At 37.8% G+C, this 12,405-nt stretch overlaps 1 long non-coding RNA gene across 2 annotated transcripts in view; it reads right to left on the reverse strand.

Moving 5' to 3' along the window:
• Nucleotides 1-2,389: 2,389 nt before the first annotated feature.
• The window catches only part of LOC109959985 (uncharacterized), a 135,974-nt gene continuing 125,958 nt past the window's right edge, over nt 2,390-12,405 (reverse strand). Inside the window, exon 6 of one of the 2 annotated variants that reach the window (XR_002274924.1) lies at nt 2,390-2,453. This is a non-coding gene — a long non-coding RNA (uncharacterized LOC109959985). The remainder of the gene's footprint in view (nt 2,454-12,405) is intronic. The other variant, XR_002274925.1, reaches the window with a different exon arrangement.

Here is a 12,405-nt window from a genome sequence, read left to right on the forward strand (position 1 = left end):
ACAGCCAAAATGCCCTTTACAGAAAATGTGGCGCCTCCTACAGACAAATTCTGATATTCATATACAGTAGTCCACCGAAACCTGAATACTGTGTCACTGTGAGAAAATAGTTAGTTAACATTTTTTTATTCCTTAAAACACAGTTTTTTAGCTGGTTAAATACAAATTGTCACATGAATAGGCTTTTTTTTTTTTTTTTAGAAATGCATACAAAATGAAATCAAAGTACCAATAAAGCACAAAGATTATCAAAACATTATACGTCGTCACTGGACATATCACAAAATGATACAATCTGTTTTGCCTATCTGTTGTATCATCTGTTTGATCTGTAATGAATGGCAGAATATAAAACACACAACAGTAACAAGAAACAAACAAAAAAACATTGTTAATCACATCTACAGTACAGTACAGTACACTTTAATATTTATATTTTAAAGGTACAGAACATATGACAAATAGGCAGTAGGAACAACATGTAAAGTCAGATGACAAATACATATAAAAAGATCAAAATGATTTTGTGATACTGTATGATCTGTATGGTAAAAATGATGACTGAGAATTTGCACGGACATGTATGATCTGTAACAACTACCACCTAGGCCTCTTACCCAGTGCTTATTAAAATTAGATTATTTCTGCCTCTGTGCTTGAACAAAAACACCTTTGGTATAAATGTTGAATTTTAGTCATAAATTAACTGGCACAGTGTGAAACTACATTTCATAAACCTGGCTGTAGCTCCTATAGCCTGGAGTTTTAACTGGCGAAATGGGAAAAATTATACAGTGGGTAAAGGCATGAAAGGAAACTTTCTCATTATTCATTGGAGACATATTGAGCCTCTTCAGTTTTTGACAGAGAAACTCTTATTGAGTTCTGGGCCTTGTGAAAATACACAGAAACCTCTGGGGCAAAGCTGCACAAAACAGTTGCTTCAGCAAGGTTGCCTAAGCTATGACGAAACTTTCTTGCCAGGAAATTTTGTGACAACTTGTCACATTAATTTTTTTGTTGAAGGGAATGCTGGAAGCTAGATCCCAGTCTGTACTGTATGTTAACATGTATGCTATGTTAAATCACTTGATCCAAGATAGTGTCAAGACAATTAAATATTAAAGGTGTAAAGGACAAGCACATCCAACTTGGTACATAAAAATTGATGTAGATAAAAAAAAAAAACATCAACAACAAAACAACATAATTAACAAAACTCTCAGCTGTGCAAGCCTGATGGATCATTTCTCACCACATGATGAATGCAATCAATTTAATGCCTCAAACATAAATTCCTACAGCAAACACCCATGACTAATCATAAGCAAAAATGAGTCACCTCCTCTTCATTGCCTCTCATCTTTCTCAAGACTTTTAATCATTTATAAACTTAAACATGTCTTTCTTCTTAATCCACTTAATGGAAGAAAATTGAAAAGCACCAGAGAGGGTAATTGAATTTGGGGCAGTGTATTGCCATGTACTATCATAATTGCCTTCTTTTTTTTAAAGCCTTTGCTGTAATCCTACTGTTACTGCCTGGGTGGATGAGTGGATTAAACTATTGGATTTCCTCTACTGTAGCAACCTCTCATCTCCAGCCATCCACTATAGTTTTTATTAAGATTTCTTTCTCCACCTCTCCAGGATCAAGGGATGCTATCTTATTATAAATATGTCCTCCTGAACAAAATATGGAGATTGGTAATGATAGAATTCCTTCTGCACTAGTGGGCATGTAAATAAACACAAAGCACACAGCTCAATGTTCAACAGAAATGGATACACACATTTCCTCAGAACATTTAGAAGATTCATTTCCTTTAATTCATCTAATTCAATTTCCTGCCACCCTGAATGCTGCACAGATCATAAATTAGTGGGCATCTGGTACTTGCATGGCTCTTTCTCTGGAGCAGCTTTCTTCACTCTGTGAGTGAGCTACATGACACTAAAATAACAATCAGCAGCTGAAGAGATTGTCAGGTTAGCTTGTTCCAAGATGAGATTTCCACCCACTCAAGATGTAAGAGCTTTTGAAAATAATGACAATCAACATGAAAATACATCTCATTCTTGGATAAATGGATGACACTAGTAATCCTAAAAACACTCAATAGGACAAAAATATCACATTAGGGATCAATTGTGAACCCCCCTGTAATCAAATTCATAGAGACATTACTCATAACAGTGCATCATGCTCACACACACAAAAGTACATAATATAAATGATAAAAATGTGTTCTGTTGAGATAACCATGCGACATTTCTGAGTCTACATTTTATCCTAATTGAACACATGTACCATTAAGTAAGTGTCATGGTAGGCAAGCCCTGATACAGGACTGATGCTTTCTGGCAGTGTTACTTTGGAGTTTTGCCATCCTGTTCTTATCTGTGTCTGGTTGGGATCAGGGACAGCACCAGTCGACCCACGGGTGTACTACCTGTCAAAACAGATTTAGAGGCTTCTAAAATAAGTCTCATATTATAAACAGTTGCATGGCTCTGCTTCTTCCATCCTACCCTTACAGCCACACTGCAGAAGTTTCACTTGCCAGTTCCTTTAACTTTTGCTGCAGAGTTGAGACTGTCCTGTAAAAGATGTCATCTCTATATGTCGTTTGTGCCAGCAGATTATTACAACCGATAGTATTATAGTTAGGTGACCTCTAGTGACTGCAAGTATGGCACAACCAATAGACAAGATTCCTCAGATGCACACGCATCCTGCGCTAGTTCATTATTACGTTTTCTTATCTTTTGCAAATTTTCAGCATTTTAAAACAATAATCAGTTGAACAAAGCCAGTGATTACCATCCTTTAGAACAGACCTTGTATGGTCTTCACTGAAGTACTGTTACCTCAGTTATCAACATGGATGTTATTTAGATAGACAGATAAATAGACCAAAAGATAAATCCCTTTATTAACCTCCAAAGGGAGATCACCTTGCCACATTTTACAACACTTACAGTAGATAAACACAGATACTACAGTAGGTAGTACACTGACATTCATTTTTGAGGATACGACGTTAGCTCTGTCAGTTCCATAGACGTGTTAGCATCTATAGCTAATAATCACATTAATAAATTTCTTACCTGCCCCTTATAAAGCAGTATGAGCCAGTTTTGATGAATTAAAGCCTGTATTGTATTTAGTCAATATGGGATGTGATTTGACCTTTTCTGACTCAGTTTACATGAACAGTAAAGTTATAAAATATAAAGCCGTTGCCAGAAAGCTCAGAGAAAAGAGGTTAATATTAGTCTTCACATTGCTGTGCATCTAGCAGCAGTAACTGTGCAGACAGAGAGGAGCAGCAGAGAGCAGGCTCAGGATCACAGCTCCCAGTGAGTCCAGTACAAACACCAGTCAAGCTTGACAGCATGGGAAGCAAATATGAGCTTATTTAGGAGGTAATGCTGTAAAATTTAAGTTGCTCTGTTCTGCCTTCCTTTAAACATCCTGTACAAGGCTAACTAGCTTACAACAGAAATGAAATGAGCACTGTACAAGCTCTTATCTAGTAAAGCCACGTTGTCCTCTCTCCTCTCATCACCACTGAGGCCATAAAGACTCCAGTCTCTTTTTATTGCTTAAGACACATTTTTTTTCAATCTCTGTTGGAAGGAATGTTTTCCATTTGGGATGTTGACATTTTCCAACCATCCTTTGAGCAATTCGAGCAGTTTACTGCACAAGAGGCCTCGTCATATTATTTCCCACATAGTCTCAGTCAATCTGCTTTGTTTTCTAACCCCCTGATACATTACCATCTCGTTGATGACGTTGCTTGGAAACGTATCTATAGAAACAATTAGGAAACATAGCTAGGAGAGGGGTACAGAGTGGAAATACTTGGTACGCAGGACATTTCCCCAGGAGAGTGGGATTCAATTCCAGTATGTAGTGAGTGTTTTGCTGATGCGACATACATACATTGTTATTTCAGAGGATACATTTATAGGTCATATGAGAGGGAACAGACAAATGACCATATGGATTGTACAGGTTGGAGGACTACTGCAGATCAAATGAACCAAAGTGAATAATTTTCCACATGATAGCATCTTGGGGTTTGCTGCTCATTTACAGAGTGCAGAATCAACATCTTACAGTTAAATAGAAGTTCTTACATTGGTGATGCACGGATCAGTTAAGACTGAGCTTGGCATCAAGGCTGATACAGTATGTTCTTTTTAGAATTATGGGAAAGACTGAAATCTACAAGTTTATAAATAGTACTTGCGTTTATTGCAATTAACAACCACAGGGATATAAATATCACGTTTTTGTGCACACTCAATTATAAAAATTTGAATTCAGTCAATATACTGTAACAAGGCTGATAATGGGACAATTCTGCCAGTCTAACTGTAGCACTCACCTTCTAAAATGTTTCTTTCTTCTTCCTAAGTGCATTTTCCCATCTAACTGAAACAAATGGTTTGATGGTAGAGATAAAAATGGGTCTCTGCCTAAGAGGCAAAGATTTCTTTTGGGAGTCCAGTTGAATTGCCAACTTACATTATCTGACCATCAGTCTGGCCACTCACCACAAGAAGATCCTCCCTCAGATACTCTCACATGGTATCATATCTTCAGTTTATAATGTTTAATGCATTTCAGAAGTTCCAACAGTTATGATGAAGTGTTGCAATTTCTTTTGTTTTTGTTTTAGGCCTATTCCCTGGACGTGTCGCCACGATTTTCAATTTCATCCTAGATTTCCCAGAATACCTTTTGACAATCCTGTGAGAACAGGTATGATCTTGTTGTGCTGTACATTCTTTCTGGGAATGGATGTTGAGAAAAAATGGCCACCATGTATCGCTTTGGCCGGATACCCAGTGTCTTATGGTTCCATTGTATTACTAAGCTACTGTTCATGAAGATAACTGATAACTGTTTAACTCTCATTCTTTGTTTGGGGTGATTCCCAACTGTACATTCTGCTTTCCTAATAAAATTACTGATGACAGCAGTGAACAGAAACTCACCACAGGTTTAATTATATATCTTCTGCTCACTATCTGTCACCTTGGCTGTCTTACACTGACAGAAATGATCCATTTTCACTATGCGTGCAGAGATTTTCATACAGTTCTTGAATGCTCACATAATTCATCTTACTTTGCACTGTAAATTAGCTTGACAGTGGGGTAGCAGATGGAAGGATTCTCTGGAAAGTTGTGCATATAAATTTTGGGATGATACACTTTGGATTACATTAATTTTTCCAGTATGTCAGCAATATATTTGCAGCACTAATAATATATTGAACATCCTTTGAAGCATTTGCAGAATTTTGTTGATGGAATTAGCTGAAGAGGAAAATTGGATACTACACCTCTGAAAGGGTTTTACAGTTCAAAGGACATTTGAAGATTTGGCCATATCAAGAGATTTGTCACACACTGTGGACCTGAGGAAACCACCCTTTAATCCCAAAAACCAGGGAGTAACGCCTGGAAAATACTGAAAGGGGAGAGAGGAAGGGAGAGGGAGAGAGAGAGAGAAAGGGAGGGAGATGCTATGCTGTGACATACACACATTAACACTCTTCTACACACTCACAGAGGCAGAAACACACTCCGCAGGAGAGCTGACTATAGCACTAAACTATAGCGCAGCTATTTACCCCTCCACAGTGTTCCCACATGGCCTTTACGTTGGCAGAGGGAGGCTGGGTGCTTAGCAACATCTCATCTGCATGGTGTGCCAAATCAACAGGGTCAAGATCCCTTTAGGCTTAGAGAGCCTCACAAAGCTGTGCACCACCAAGGAGTGGCATCACAAATGTAGAGAATGGCACGGATATAGACTGACTTAGCTCTAGATGCTAATACATCCAGAAGGAAGAATGCCACATCTGAATCAAATCTGAATGGCTGCTTTTAATCCTCTCTATGTCAAAAAAGCCAAACCACTGTTAACCCTGGTTTTTGCCCTGTCCTTGTCCCACTCTGTGCAAAAGAACACTGCCTCTTTGGTCTGGGAGCCACTGTTTCAGACTTTTAGCTGCTGAAAGATCCTCCATGACAGCCTGTTAGAAATGACACAATCTGAGAAATGTTTCTCATAGCCTTCACTAGGTGGCAGGTGGGGCTAATTTATGGACCTTATTTTGATAAAACAGGGTAGAAAAGCTGGAATAACAACAGAATTGAGGCATATGGCAGACTGGCATGGAGTGGGTTAGTGCAGCAGAGAAACACCACATCCTGTCTCATTTTCACTTTATTTACCAGATAATGTGTAAAATCTTAATGCACCCTTTGAGGTACAACTAATCTTAAATGCATTCTGAAGCACTACCATAATATTAAAACACAAACACTGTTTTATTTTAATTGGGTTGTGTGACATGCTACTGAACTATAAACCGCAGTCTACTGTCAATGTCATTTCAACTTTCAACAGGGGTTTAAAGTGCAGTGAGTATATATGATTTGACAGATCGAACTGAATGGTTACTCTGTACATGCCCATCATGGCTCAGTTGTGTCTGATGTAATCCAGATAAAAAGATGAGTCAGAATACATTTACACACAGTCTGACTCAGTGGATGTTTTTTTTAAACAAATGAACAGAAATTTCTTCCTTTGCTGTGGAGCTATCAGATCCCATCTTTTCACTACACCCACAACTTTATCTTGGCCAAATGCTTCTGAGTCTCACATGGTACAAATTGAATAAAACACCAACTACTGTCAGATACGCACAAAACCTCCTGGTCTAACACAAATAGAGGTTTAATTATATCTATGTGTGCAAATGGGCTATTTCCTTAGTAACAAAGCAAAAATGCACATGAACTGCTATTATCACTTTTCAATAACTTTACTGTTTGTAATGTGGAAATAAAAACAGATTTTACTGGTTCAAGATCAATTCTTTTTTCTTTCTAAAATCCATATTTTAACTTTTTAAAATGTTAAACATACAGAAAGTTGTAGAAAGGAAGAGTAAGACCATCAGTTATCTAAAGTTGGGACAATAGATTTATGTACTGTGTGTTATCATATCTGGTTGATCACTCATATTTTAAACCCTTAGAAAGAAAAGCGCCGGGCTTCAGAAGTACAATTATAAAATCAGTAAATATCACATTACAGTCCATCTGCCAGGATGGTAGTCATCTCACACAATCACATTACTGCTTGTGTACAATGTAATTAACACTCCCCGTTATCTGTTTTAATCTGCAGCTGGAAATCTTAATCATGAATGAAGACACACATGCAGGTTGTCTTAAAATAATTTTTACAGGAGATAATGAGTTTACTTGTTTCTTCCTTATGACTAAAGTGTGTCAAAATTGCAATTAGCAATATGTGTCAAAAAGAAAGCAAAGGAACTTTTAATGGTAATTTCCCTCTGCTTTATTAGTAGTGTCTGTGCACGAGTGCTAACCTTCCTCTCACCCTGTGCAGGCTGGGACAACCCTCAACAGTATATAAGGTATAAAAAAAAATCAGGGATGAATGAATAGTCAGTTACCTTTAGGGAGCCTTTACCTATAACACGTCTGCTATTCATATTAAGACCTCAGTGAAAGTGTGCACCTGCTCTAATAAAGAAATTACTTACAAGTAAGGAGGGAAAACCTTTGCACTCACAACTGTCATGCAATCCATAGAGTAATAAAGAAAGGTCACCAGCATAAAATAAATATGTCCACACTACACCAAGAAATTCAAAGCTCAGAGGTTAAAAAAAAAGAATAAAGGAAAAACAACAGTAACATATAAACATACAGCAAGACTAACCCATGGCTCGGCTGGTTGTCTCCAAAATAGCTTTGAATCCATATTTCTTTGCTTTGTTTACACTGGGCTTCAAGGGTACACCCCTTTTCTGAAGCCTTCACCAGTGTACAACACACAAACACAGTCAGACACCTGGAGAGTCAGTGGGATGACAGCTCTGCTGCTGTTTTGCTGGCCTGAAGACAAGACATTCAACTTCCCAGCTCTCTGTGGTGTCTTGGAGGCTTCTACTTATCCTGGCTCCAGGAGTCACTTGTCTGTCCCTTAGCGCCATGCTCTGTTACCAGCTGCCAAAGCCTTTAATTTTTAGTGGGCTTTCTGTTAAACAGCCTTGTCTCCAGGGAGAGCAGTGGACCTAGTTTAGCAGGGAAAGCTGCCTAGGCCTGTGCGGAAAGTGGATGATGAGGGAATTCAGGGGTGGAACAGCAAAACGACACAAAGAAAAAAAAAACTAATTTTTTTTGAGGAGCTAAAACAGGCAGAAATCCAGAGATTTTGTAATATTAGTGCTCAGTAGCAAAGAGAATTTCACAGTGTAACTCAAGAAATATGCCCTCAATTTGTCACTCTGCTGGCATTTAGCTTGTGTTTCGAGCCATAAAGGATTAAAGTTTTTATTTTATTTTAATTTTTAACAAAAAATTGTTTGTAGATCAATATTGATACCATCATTTAAGATGTGAGGAAGCAACTAAATCCACTGACTTCTATAGTAGATCTGACTGCAGGTAGAAAGAGGCTCTACTTTTCTGATTGTGCTACCTTGTTTTGATACCAAATCTGGGGCATTAGGACTTGTTGCTAATTTCCACAAGGCTTTCAGAGAGTTTATGTTTGAAGATCAATACTGCACAGACAAGATATTTCTTAATGATAATGACTTCAGTGACTTCTATAATAGGAAAACCCCGCTGAGCAAGTCTGAAGACTCATTTGCGATTGTGACTCACCGCATTAGCAGTCAGATATTGTGGCATGTACCTGCTCAGGAATTCAGCTTGGTCACCAACCTGCTACGATCTCATCATCTAATGGGGGCTAAGTATCAGCAGGTTACTGTTGTTTCACACAAAAACAGAATAAATAATCATTAAAAATATTTTTTCAAGCTTGTAGGAAAGATGTGGGGTGTAACACAACGCAAATGAGCAGGCACACCCCATACAAACATCACATATATCACAGTAAAGCACAATAAACCATCATTCAAAAAGATTTTTCAATTTTATACTGGAGGGTATAAATGATTCCTGTAGTACCCTGTACCATCGTCCTCATGGTGACAACTCATATTCATTGTATGAAGGGTGTGAAATGTCCCTAATAATTCTTTTCACAAAGCTCAGGACTCACACAACACTGTCATACTGTGATGCCGCTTACCTGTGAACTTCTTAAGTCTATTCTTCTTGATTACAAACAGTGAGAAATATCAAGCAGTAATACAAAAAGTTAGAATACTCTCCACGAAGGAAAGGACCAGTAAATGTTTATCCACATCAAACTGGCAAAGGTTATGCATGAAGTATATTCGCTGCTGCCCTTTCTTATAAATGGCATCTGTATTTAAGTCCCATGATAGTTTTTCATCAATAACTGTACCAAGATATTTCTATTTATTCACAACATCATCCTCATTAAGATGACCCCCCCAAAATAGACTGACTGTCCTGTTGCTCCTCCCAAAGCTTTCAAGCAAACCACACACACACCCTTCCAGCTTGTTTTGAGACCATCTAATCACACAGTGACTCACAATACTTGATTGCCCTTTATAGACAGCAGTGATGAGGTCAAAATTAACAGGCCTAATATCATTAGCAATGTCTTTTCCATTATATGTATAATCACTTTCCTCAAACACCTTATTCCATCTGACACCTTATTCCATCTGACAAACACCTTTTCTTATTCTCTGCCTGATTGGATTTGTTTCCAACAAAATTTAAAGCTAACATTCAGCGCCACTGCCAATTTAAACTTTTGCAAATTATAAATAACACTCCAAGTTTAAATAACAAATAATAAACATCCAATTCGGAGAGATAGCTGAGGCTTACATAGAAACTCATTTTGGTAGATAGTCATCCTCTCAGAGTCGGCTGAATTTATGCATTGAATATCTGCCTGCTGTACTTGCAAATTTTCCATCTAAGGCCTGGCATCATTCAGTGTGGCTCGTATGAGAGATGGAAGTGGAAGTAGTATGCTGTTTATTTCAACCATCTGTGACTGGCCTGAAAATTCGCTTTAATAGTCTTCTCTGCACAGCACAGGAAGAAAATGACTCTGCTGAGAACTGAACTGTGTCAAGGAAATGAAGTGCTCATGATTTTTCTTGGATAGTAGGAAGTAATTTTTTTTCTTTTTTGCAAGTCAAAATTTAAAAATCTCTCTTTGATAAAAGATAAACTAAGAATGTTGCATTTGGGCTTGTTGAGTAAATATTTCATCATATACCTTGTATGAACTAATATGAAAATTAAATAAGTTTTCAAAGATATGAAAACCTGTGTCACAACTTGTTTGATATAAATATATCTGTGATTTTATCTAATCCTATCTCTGCAATAATCTTTGTTTGACTAATTGAATAAATGGGAATTATAAAGCACTATTTTCCAAATTCTCTTTCCTGGAATTCTCCTATTAAACAACCATAAACTAAGATGTGTTATACTCGATGTGGACATATTTTTGAAATGCATGCACAGAACAGAAACTATGGAGGAATGTGTAGTCTGCTTTGGTGACAGACCTGCTGTGGTTCGCATTAAATCGAGTGCTCTTTGGGGAGCTGAGCTGAAATGAATTGTGTTAGCCCAACCAGGTTTAACTCCTTACAGGTTTGCAAACATCTGGTCTTTAAAAAGAAATGCAGCAGGGAGCAGTGTTGTCACTACATGTATTTATGATGAAGCTGCAGCCATGGCCTACTTCTGGGTGACTGCTCAGGTCCCAGCCAGACACACCTCACTCTCACGCTGTCTTTTATTCATTTTTGTTTTTATCACTCATTCTCTCTGATTGAATGTTAGGACTTCTTAAGAATAATAATTACTCCTCCACCATTATAAAGCAAGTGCTCGTCTCCATGTCTACATCTCTGTAAACTACAGTCAACGCTTGTACACACAGGAAAATCTAACATTAAAATTTAAAAAGGAGATTAGAGACATTTCCTCAAAGGCAAAACATATATAATAAAATATGGAGAGAAATGCACTTTTGCTTGAGGCAAGTTTGGTTAAAAGTGGACAGATGAGAGCCAGAGCAGAAGAAAAGCAACATACGAGCAGAATGATGTAATAAGAACAGGGTTTAGCATGAGACAGGCTTAATGCAATCTAGGAGACTCAGTATATGTTATACTTCTTTTTCACTGTATTTATAATACAAATTATGTTACAGATTACACTCTGGACAGGTCACCAGTCTATCACAGGGCTGACACTTAGAGACAGACAACCACACACACCCACACTCACTCATACAAGCAATTTAGAGTCACCAATTAACCTAAGCTGCACACATGCAGCTTAGGTTAATTTCCAGTTAATTGAGAGAACCCACATAACATTATATTTATTTTCATCACTGAATTCTGAATATGCATACAGTCCTGTGGATGACAGGTTAAGATCCCTTTTGTTTCACGACTTCAGTTAGTGTTTTATTATTTCTGTTTCTGTGTGGATGTGAAGCACGATGTAGCAGGAGAAAATCAATCATATTTGGAAAAATAAAAAATAAATTTCATATAATGTTCTTAACAGCTCTTGTTCTTTCTTAAATGTAAATAAAAGCAGTTGTTGAACACTCGAAAAAAAGAAATAGAGTCTATATAAGCAATGAAGTAAGCAAACTACTGTCATGCACTAATTGTTACTTAGCGAGAGGATCTGCCCAAAGTGCTGAAAGAAGCAACCTGGGGTATGTTCTAATTCTGACAGAGGGAGGCGCTGTTTCTCATTCCAAAATGCAGTACAGAAATCTCATAATGTTGCAACTCAGAGGCACTTACAGCCTTGAAAATATATTTGCATTAAAAGATTTTCATTTACGAAAAGGCCCCAAAATCACTCTGCAGTCAAAATGTTAAACTGGGAATAAAACACAGTTTGTACAATGAAAACCATAATGCAGCCTGTATGTATTTAAACTAAATGTTATGCAAATTTATTTAAGCTGAGGGGTCAAATTGCAGCATTGTGAGCTTATTACAATAATGATACAAAGATGGATGTAGCAATTTCACCATGCGCTCTAAGTGGCTTTGAGAGCCTGCAGTTCTTTAGCCTCTGACAGCACCAAGTCCTCACATTTGCACGTAATAGAGGGTAATATAAAACATAACATACATTTGTATTGCAAATGGATGTGTGATGTACAACAACACAGAACTTTTATGACAGGCCTAATTTATCTTGAGTTGTTTTAGGCAGTATGATGATGGCTGACAAAAGGTGATCATCAAACCCCAGCGGCAGCTGTAGCCTGGAATCGCCCCATACGTCTCTGGCAGCTTGTTGGTGTTGGTGTGTGTGTGTGTGTGTGTGTGTGTGTGTGTGTGTGTGTGTGTGTGTGTGTGTAAAGGGGGGGGGAGCGCGGGGCCGACA

Source organism: Monopterus albus, unplaced genomic scaffold (assembly GCF_001952655.1).
Source record: "Monopterus albus unplaced genomic scaffold, M_albus_1.0 scaffold42.1, whole genome shotgun sequence".
In the NCBI taxonomy this organism is placed as follows: domain Eukaryota; kingdom Metazoa; phylum Chordata; class Actinopteri; order Synbranchiformes; family Synbranchidae; genus Monopterus; species Monopterus albus.